We start from the raw sequence: 10,930 nt of genomic DNA, 5'->3' as shown, positions 1-10,930 counted from the left end.
TGTTGTTTTCAAGCATCCTCAGTGATAATCTCAGAGTCCAGGTGTTATGTACTGAAGTTCTCACCCTGGGCCAGCAGGGAGATACTGTAGATAGTTCAGGTGCACATATGAAAATAAGGGATCGAAAGTGACGTTCAGTGATTGGATAGTTACAGAAAGTTTTTACAGTTACGTTGTACTGGAGCTCTAGATAAGCAGGCTGGCTGAACCTTTCAGTTCAGTTCTGTTCTGACCTGTGAATAAACAAGAGCTGTTTGGAGAATCGCTGTGTCATCTGATATGTTCACCCACAACTTAACACTAAGTATGATGGTTTATGTCTACCGCTACCTAACATTCCTTGGCCAGCAGATTTTTAAATGGTTCAGAACGCCTTACAAGAAAACACAGGCACATACATTAATTATCAGCATCCAAAACTCTCTCATTCCAATCATTTAGCAATCCATGATAGCTCAGTTGGTGGGGAATGAGACCCACAATCTCAGGGTCTTGGGTTTGAGCCCCACGTCAGGCAAAAGAATTCTGCATTGCAGGGGGTTGTACTAGATTATCCTCATGGTCCCTTCCAACTCTAATTCTATGATTCACACTCAGGGCCAGCAGTAGACATTGTGCCAATGTGCCATCCAAAGCAACTGCTGTCCCACTTACTTTCTCTGCCCCTTGTCAACTGCACAGCTGCCACTAGCATGGTAACAGCACTGACCATGCATTGACTCCAGTTCCCAGTCCCTTTATGCTGAGAAAGAGCTAGGGTTCCTTCAGAGCAAGGCATTCTGGGCAAGGTCACCCAGAAGATTGCCTGCTGCACCATGGCTTGGTTGCCATGGCCATCCCTACTTGCACTGGAACATAAGAAACTGCCTCCTACTGAGTAAGACCACTGATTCATTTAACTCAGTATGGCTTGCTTGGGCCTGCAGTGGCTCTCCAGTGATTCAGACAGGATCTTTCTCAACCCTATCTGGAGGTGCTGGGGATTGGAATTGGGGGGGTGCTGTTCAGGGAGCTACACCCCTTCTCCTGTTAATCACTCTCTCTTAACAAGGAGAGGAGGTGTGATTATCTGCTGCTGTGGCCTATACACATTCACACAAACATCAACCACGGTCACATCTTAGAATACAGAATTTGGTAGAGTTAGTGGACAATTCTTTAAAATACTCTAATTCCATTAGCAATGAATGAGCTAGGCTGAAAAAAAAACCCCAGCATTCGGTTATTGATAAAATCAATTCAAATTAAACTACACATTAGCATTGCAATATTAATATGCACATATCTGTATGCAATTGTCCCTGATATACTTATTCTTGCTACACATTTTCACTGATATACGGTAATTCATTTTTAAATGTTATTTCCACTAATACATGCATTTGTACACTTTACCATAAATATATTCATTTTAATACACATTACTTAGCTACATTTCAAAATTCAGAGAACTGCACATTTCAAAGATGGCAGTGTTTTGTTTCACATACTGTTGCAGAAAGCAATCTGATCTGAATTTATCCCCCATCTCTAGTGATTGCATAGCATTGCTCTGATGGGGGCATCTGGGTTAAAAACATGACAGCCTACACTGCTGGAAGTCAACATCCAGAGACCCAAGGTTGAAGAATCATATTCCAGGGTATTTCTGGGTAAGAGGATCATGGCCACTATCAGGTGGCAGCCAAGGGAAAGTAGTCTGCAGCCAGCCAGTTTTGCTCTAACTTTGAATATCACTTTTACCCTCAAAATTAATTTGACCCCATTTTTCCACCTCAATTTTGACGTGGAAGTTCTCATTAGAGAACTTTTGTCCCTTCTTAACTGTCCCTGAGACATGTTGAGCATATGCCACTCAGAAATAATTCCAGGTATCCGTCTCTTCATAAACAGCCTTGTTAATACCATCACTTCTAGTAGATTAATTTTTTTAATATCTTCTCATTCCAAATTTAGTGCTGCATGTAGGAGTTTTTACCTTTTTCCAGGTTACTCAAGCAGAAGTATTCATTTAATTCTCCCAAACGGAGTTATAAGGGTTTAAAATTACCTTCACTCTCCTGCCTAACCTTTCTGTCTCTTTGCTCATTTATTTCTCAACCAGTGGCAATGCACTGATATAAAAGATTACACAATCTGTGTTAATCAAGCCATTTGTGCAGAGACAGAAAATACTGTTTGATTAAAGGGGGGGGGAGGAGAAATGTTTAAGGCTGAAAGAGAGAACAGTGCAAGCACGTCACTGCATTAACACAAACCACTGAATGTCACTTATATTAATTTTTGTTTTGTGGAACATGCATATTCCTAGGATCAATGTCCTTTAGAAATACGTTCAATCTAAAACCTAAAAGCTGTGCTTCTGCGCTAAAACTTCTGCAAATATTTATATTACTGAAAAGTTGCCTTTTCCTGGTTCCAGAACATATTGTTCAGAGGGTGCTATGTGAGGGTTCACCACTGAAAAGGCCCTCTCTTTAATCACCACCTCCCCAACCTCTGACATTCTGAGAGGAGTCTCTGTAAATAATCTTAAGACCCAGGTGGGCTGATAAGGTGCAGGGGTCCCAATCTGTGTAAAGCATTATAGGGTTTGGGAGTGTTTTGTTTTGGTGTTTTGTTGTTTTTTTAAACAACCTTGAATAATATATTGTGTTAATACCATCACTTCTAGTAGATTAATTTTTTTAATATTGTGTTACATGTAGAGCCTGTTGGATCAGACCACTTGACTGACATAAGTAGTTATGCTGCTAGTAGGTTATTAGGTTTTGTAAGGAAGTTACAAAAGTTGTAAGGAAATGAAATATTGTTTTTTTAGTCTTGCTCTTCACTCTGGGAACATGGTATCAATGAAGAGTGGAGAATAAATCATTTAAACAGGATAATTAAATATTAAATTATATTATGGTAAAATTTGTTTTAGTTGCTCTCCATTTTTACCCCTGGCCCTGCCTACCAATTGTTGCCCATACGGAGATGCAGCCCTTTGTCTGAAAAAGGTTTCCCCACTACTAGTTTGGTTAATGATTGCTGGAGGTTAATGATATGCATTAGGGATCTGTATTTGAAGCATTTTGGGTTTTAATCATATTTATCTTATTTACTCTTGTTATTAAGTGGAACTTTAATTGCAAATGTTTAATTTGGATGGGTTGCCTGGCCCCCCACCCGGATATTATGATGGAGGGCAGACTACTTCGAAATATTTTAAATAAATGTCAGTGAGTATAAGCAGAAGTAGGATATTTTTCCAACTGAGATTATTCACTAAGTGAATCTATGGGTGAGTCATTGATGATTGAGCAGAACAAGAGTGGCTTTAAACTTCACTGCACACACATATGGCATCAGTACAAAAACAAAGCAAAGATCTGAATAATATCCAGGTGCAACATTTGTGACATCTTATAACTGAGATGTCTATTCAGTACTTTAAATAAATTTTATCTTTTTAAAGGAAATCACATGCTAAATAGGGGGAAATCTTAGCAATCTTCATCCAGGAAACAACTGTTACATATCTTGTGTGTTTGTGTGTATGTAATACATTCATTTCCAGCTTTGCCCCTTTGATAGTCTGATATTGAAGAAGCATATAATTGTATTGGGCCCCTCAATGCCTCTTCTGGAAAAAGCTTGTCAAGCACAACATCATCTGCCATCACCCTCTCTGATGGTATGACTAGCCCTGATCTGGGGCAAAATCCAAGCAAAGGGGGTTTCAGAAGTATCCCTGGTTCCTGAGACATGAGGAAGATCTCCTTCAGAAGTCCCACTAAGATTAATGGAAGCCTTGCAAGACCACCATATTGTTCACTTAGCAATTTGACTAAAAGTTCAGCACAAACTCAGGGTGACTGTTTAGAGCCTGCCAATGCCCCCTGAGCAAGCACTCTTGTTATTCTGGAAGTAATTGTGAATGTTAAAAGGTATGATGTGAGCTTTGCTACAAAAAGAAATACATAACACTAAAAATACCCCAGTGATCCATGCACGTTGCCATCGTGTCTGACAAATTCAATTAAGTCAGTCATACATCATTTCCCCCAGTGTTATTGATAGAGACACAGCAGTATTGAATTTTAATTATTCAGCACGTATCGATCCCACAATAATTTGGCGAGAATGATTTTCGAGTTGTCAGTCCCCTCAAGAGGCAACAGCTATTATCTAATTATATATCACACAGTGTCATTTGAGCAAAAAGGAAAAAAGTCTTGCAAATTTTTACAGACAAGAGACTCACACATAGCTCACAGTGACATGGAGTGGCTGTAAAGAAGAAGTGGCAATGGCCTTTTCATTTGTATTGAGAGGGGGAAATGCCATGTCAGAATTACACTTCGGAGAAGTTCACATTTTATACAATTCACTCGACAATTGCTGAGCAAAGGCCTTCTTCCACAGATCCATGCGGGCATACAGCTATGTGCAGTGATATCTCCATTCCGTAACCTGTTATCACTTATGATCATCTCTCTCTGAGGTTGAACAAAGAAGATTATTGAGCCATGAGTATCCCCACAATACACACAGCATTAATCACATGTAATTTCCCCATGGGGCTAAATGCAGCTGGGAAGACAAGGACTTTAGAAGCAGAACACTGACAAGGGGGAAAGAGTACATACTCCTTTAAAAAAATAAATGCTGTTCTAACTTTTAAAAAGATGTTGCTCAAGTTTTAAAAAATGGAACATGGGGAAAACAACATGGGATTAACAACATGGCTAGTTTGAGCCATGCACATGCACTCACAGACAGATAAGTGGTGTTCTCAGATATGTCCATGGCAAGTGATCAGCCATCTGACAGAGCAAAGGTGGCTAGCCTGCAGCCCTCAATACTGATGGACTCCAACTCCCATCAGCCCCAGCCAACACAGCCAACAATCAGGGAAGATGGAAACTATAATTCAGCCACATCTGGGGGGCCAAAGTTAAGTCACCTGTGTGGCAGATGCACTTGTGGTGGCCTTGCTCCTGAAAGAATAATTGGTCATACAGCCACACGTTGTGAATGCAAGGTGCCCTAAGGCAGTGTTCTTTGACCTTCGGAGCCCAGATGTTGTTGAACTTCAACTCTCATCACTCCTAATCATTGACTAGGCTGGCTGAAGAACATATTACCAGTTGTGGATGTGGGTAAAATTCCTTCCCAGGCCCATCAAGTAGCAGCTAACAGAAGTCTGAAAAAGAGGCTGAAATCCAAGGGTGAGAAGGGTAGATTATGTCCGTTGACTAGTGATAAGAAGAGGATGCACTGCGCTAAGAGCTGTAGATAGGTGATCTTGCGCCCCCAGCAGAACTGTCCAAATTGCGCCCCCTAGCCATGAACAAATTAGCTCTTCTCTCCACCTCTCCTCCAACCACCACCCCCCACACCCATTCAATCCCTCACACACTTCACCTTGTAATGAATTCTGATTAAAGGAGGACACCAAGATGGAGAAGGCTGACCTAGATGACATTATATAGGAATCTTCCTACTTATGCACAGGTTACATTCCAGGACCCTGCATGCATGTGAAATCGCATAAAGTGGGGAGCACCCCACTTTAAAAGGGAAAAGGGCACGGGAGCCAATTCCTTGGGGCCAAGTTTCCTTCACCCCCCTAAAATATTTGAGGAGGTTCCCCCCGCCCCAGTTAATGGGCATTGACATTCAAATAGTGCACATGCGCTCCATCTTGTGGTCAGTTATACAGCCCTGACTGTACTCCCATTCCTGACTTTTGGGGTCAGGGGAGAGCTGAACATGAGGGAAGGTTCCCCCTTGCCCAACCCAGCCCTACTCCTACTCAGGCAGTAACCAGCACCTAGTTGACCCCCAGGCAACATGGAATGACTTATGTTTCAGCAGAATTGGGTGCTGAGCAGGGAGGTAGCAGAGGCCCCTCCCATTATTACTGTGTGTGATGCACAAAGTGCCTCATCCCAGGGGCATAGGAAGGAGGGTGAGGGGATTGGACTGCCCTGTGTGTCATCCTGAAGGAGGGTGACATTCGGGGCAGTCCCCACACCCGTGACTCCCCCAAGCCTAGCAAGATGCGAAGCAGTGAGCGTGAGCATGAGTGGGGAAAGTGGTGGAGCAGCTGCCGTGGCTGTCCCCCTTCCCCCAGCTCACTGTAGGCTTGGGAGTCATGGGGGGCACTGAATGTCACCCCCCTTTAGCTTGAAGGGGATAACATTCGGTGGCCCCTCAGCCCCAGGGAGGATTGTGGCACCACGCCGATTGGCCCAGTGAGTGAATCTCCTTGCCCCTTGGGCGGATCGCCCCTCCCCCGGGTGCACGGCATGTGTGCCGCTCCAGGTGCCGGAGCACCCAGCTCCGCCACAGCCCCATCCCACTTATGTGGTTGAAACTGATTATGCCTATACTGTACACTGATGCAGAGGCTGCTGAAATACTCAACATTGCACCAGTCTTTATCTAATCAAAGAAATATGGGTATGGAACATCTGAGGGATTTTAAGTGTCCTCTGCAAAGACTAGTTCAAACTCCCCCTAAAGCCTTGACGTTCCTTCTTAGTTATATAGGAACAAGATAACTCTTTCTCTCTCTCTCTTTTGCTCTGTCATGCACATAGAAGGTATCGACTTTCCAGGACTACTCTACACTTTTGTTAGACTTCTATGCTACACTTAATGCATAACATGCAACTATGCTATCTTCTTAGTCTTAAATGAACTGAGCCAGACCCTGCAGCAAACTTTTGAGGCCTTTCTTTGTGTGACACCACACACACACACACACACACACACACACACACGTTGGAGGGTGGCAACACAAGAATGGGACTTTTCAGTGGTGTCCCCTTGCTTATGGAATGCTTTCCCCAGAGAGGCATGCCTGGTACCATCTTCATCCTTAGGCAGCCGGCAAGTATTTTTCTCTTTATCTAGGCTTGTGGCCCTTAATTTGAAGGATGACATTGTGGCCTCTTTTCATGGGGGCAGGACCCATAGATCTGCTTTCTATTTGTATAGTTGTGTCTTTAGGTTTTTATTGATATTCTTAATTGGTTCTAAGTCACTTTGAGTCACTCTGCGAGAAGAGGAACCAACAAATACAATAATTAAAAATTAATTGCAACTGCAAGGAGCGATGGTTATCAAGATAACAGTGTTTTATCAAGATAACAGGTGAAGTTTATCACTTCTGTCCCTAGCCATGAACACCCACCACCCAATATATCTCTCACCACCCCTCTTAGACCAGAGGGCATCATTAAACTGTTTCCATTTGCACCACTGGAAGGGAGGGATGCTACTGAGTCTGATATCTGGGTGGGTAGAGGCAATATTCAGCAGTTGCTGCTGGGGAGGGGAGTAATACGCTTCACTCCCCTGTGTGGAGGAGTTATATCCAACTAAGTTCTACTCAGAGTAGACCCACTGAAATTGATGGGCCAAGTTAGTCATTGCCATTCATTTCAGTGGGTCTACTCTGAGTAGGACTAGCATTGGATACAACCCAAGAATTCCCCTAACCCCACATTAGCTGCAATGAAGGAAAACAGGAGACATAGTTGCACAGCATATTTAAGTGTAACATGTAGTCTGACCCTTTGCAGTGAAAGCGGACTCAGCAACATCCATCAATTATATTGCTATAACTGCATTATAAACATGTGGCACCAGATGGTGATGTAGAGCAGTGATTTGCCGCCAATGGGATTTTCCATTGACAGCTTTTATTAGGTGTTTTTCTATAGCGTTTTTTAAATCAGTATACAATAGTTCTAACCAGCCTGTCTGTGTTAGATCTCCTGAGCTTAACAATTCTTGCACAATTCCCCTTCCCCAAGTCCTCCTTGCATTTTTGGTGTGTGTTTTCCCCCCAGCAGACAGACCCTCTGCTTAGCTTTCAAACGCTCTTCTGCCTAGCTACATTTTTCAACTTCTCAGCTGGATGCCAACTTTTGCACCGCACAACCCCTGAACTCAGGGTGATTCCAGAAGTGATCGTGCTGGGATGAACTCAGCTGGAATGAACACACACACTTTCTTCATAAAGACAAATGGCACAGCAATACTCTCTTGGAAATGGCTTTATATAGCAAGGACAGAAATAAGCAGCTGACCACAGCTTCCTCCAACAGTGTTGTCTAAAGGGCCAGATTGCAGCAAGTGTTACCTTGAGAGGTTTCTTTCCTTTTTTCTGCAAAAACCTTATAATATAGAAACAGATATAAAATAAATGGTGGGTGAACAGAGCCTTCAAATGTGGTGGTTAAACATTTAGAAAATGACACTCAACTCCCACTCACTTCAAATGGAGTCACATTTAAAAAAAAAATTAAAAGGTTACTGCTGGTTTGAGGGCAATTTAGGAACTAGATACCGGTATATTTTTTATATTGAAAGAGAGACATTCAAAAAAATCTGGACCATCTGAAAAAATTGAGAGGGAAATGACATCAGGAATTCAGCACAGAGGACTGGAATGACAAACTTGCACAAAACAAGAGTTAAATATTGTAATTACTAACAGGTTAGTACTTATTTAAGTGGATGTGAGCATATATGTCAGATTCATTGCCACCTTGAAGATTCTCTGTATTCTTCATTATAATGCGAGTTTGTATTTCCCCTTTCCCATAATCTGAGTAATCTTGCTGCATATGCCCCTGATTTGTATATGAGATGAAATATTGCAGTTCAACAACCTCTGGATACCACCACACTGGCAACCTGTGGTGTAGATCAGAGTAGAACTGGAGAGACTTTGAAACTCAGTCATTTTCTCTCTGCTTAACCAACCTTACAAGGTTGATGTGAGAATTAAAATGGTGGGGAGTAGGAAAGCAGATATGTCACATTGTGAGCTGTAAGCGGGAGGGTGGCTTATGAATATAGTGAAGAAACAGAGCCCATGGCCACAATCCCAAGTATTCGTCAGCATGGAAACACTCAACAGAATATTGAGGATAGGGGTGGGGAGTGGCTCAAGTGGAACTTTTCTACAATGCGTACCTTGTGATTCCTAAGCATTCGTCCATACTGGTCAATAATGGGTGCTTGCTGAGATTATCCATTGGCAAAGGAAATATACTCTGTATAGGCTGATGAGTGCTCTTATTAAATGACATGATGAATCTTGCTACTGGAAATTGATCACCTTGGGTTCCAATTAATACCTGACTGTTCCAATAATTATTTCAGAGCAATTTTTTTATATAAAAAAGAGAGAGAGAGAAAGAAAAGAAGGAAAGAAGCAGTTTAAAACCTGCCAAGTTGTTCAGAACCCCAATCGTCACATTTCCTTCAATAAATGTGAGCAGCTTTCCAACAGAAGCTCACAGGTGCACCTGAGATCAACATCTAGCTGAAGGCAAAAGAAAAAAAAAATAGGGCAATTAAGCAAGGGCTGTGAGATGTTTGCAAGGCAAAATGCTCTCTGAAAGGCTCCATCAATCAAAACCCCTTATTATCTCTGAATGTGACATCAAATCCATGTAAAGTATAATACATTTTCTTGTCAGTCAGACACCTGACATTATGTGTCATGTATCTAATTATTCAGCTGTATGGGGAGGGGGAAATTCAGTACTTGAACTACTAGCAGAGCGAAGAGATGGGCAAACATCCTAGAGCATAAGAAAAGCCCTGCAGCATCAGAGCAAAGGCCCATCTGGCCCAGCATTCTGCTCTCATGGTGGTCAACTGGTTGCCACAGGGGGAACAGCACATTCCCCTGCCCAAGTGCCATGAGACTGATGGAAATTATTACCTCACCCTATGGATGTATCCCCCCCCCAAAAAAAAGCTTTGTTGAATTTTATGAAAATGCATGTTACACAAATGTAACAAACGAAAACTAGGTGCAATATTAGGCACAGTGAAATCAGTAAGTAGTAGGAAAAACCATTTCGGCCATGATTTGTAAATGGAAAAAAAGAATAAAGACTCCAAAGAACTTAAACCTCTTTCACTACTCAGCTTCATTGGATAACCCAGGTTGCAATGTTATGAGAGGAATCAAAGCCTCTTTCTGTCTACTTTCTCCACACCATGCATTTTATACATGAAATGAAAAAGCCCCAAACGTTGTAATCTGGAGAAGAATTTACTGTTCTTACAGACCATTATGCCTTGAAGCGGCTTCAAACAATGTACGGTACAAATACAAAATTGCAACTAGGATTGTGCATCTTGCAGGCATTCAGCTTTAAAGTGGAACATTTCCTTGACAAACAAAATCAAATTGCAGATGTGTTTGTCAAGACACGATTTCTTCTCTCTCTGATTTGTTTTGACATCCCACACTGTATCCCATATGGAATGATAGTGTTTTGCTTATTAAGAAGGTGGAGAAATTTCCAGCTGTGAACTCATCAGTGGCACCCAGTCTGTTATCCAGTAGAAGGATAACTTCCAGTTGTCCATAGATGACAGTTTTCTAATGGTATATTGGTCAGCAATACCTGCAATGACTATTGAGTGCTGTGCTGTACTGAGGGTTTCATATGAAACTCCCTGGTTCAGAGGTCTCAGGGATTGCTGAGGATGGAGAAATGAAGAGGGTGAACTTTTAATGAACTGAAACATTCATCTAGAGGAACTTGAGCTTAACAAGTTCATTTCATAAATGGACAAAATTATACTAAAGCCAATTCCTTTTTTTAAGGGGGAAATGGTTGAAATAGAACTAGTTCCTTCTTAAAATGAACTTTTCAGGCACTGGCTTTTGCCGAAGGATAAGACATCTTCAGTAGCTTTGTTCTCAGTCCCTGATCAGCTGAGCTCTACACATAATGCTCACAATCTGCATATGTCAGTAGGCTGCCTGAGAATTCAGACTGTCTGCTTCAAGTCAACTGAAACCTGGAGGATTGTGCTACAAGGATGACCATCTTCTGACATCTGGCACCATGACCTAGTCCTGCTGGCTGCAATGACCTCATCTTTCTCCCCCCAAAAA

Source organism: Podarcis gaigeae (assembly GCF_964106915.1).
Source record: "Podarcis gaigeae genome assembly, chromosome: Z".
Taxonomy (NCBI): domain Eukaryota; kingdom Metazoa; phylum Chordata; class Lepidosauria; order Squamata; family Lacertidae; genus Podarcis; species Podarcis gaigeae.
The sequence above is the reverse complement of the archived record's forward strand: the minus strand, read 5'-3'. Positions refer to the sequence as shown.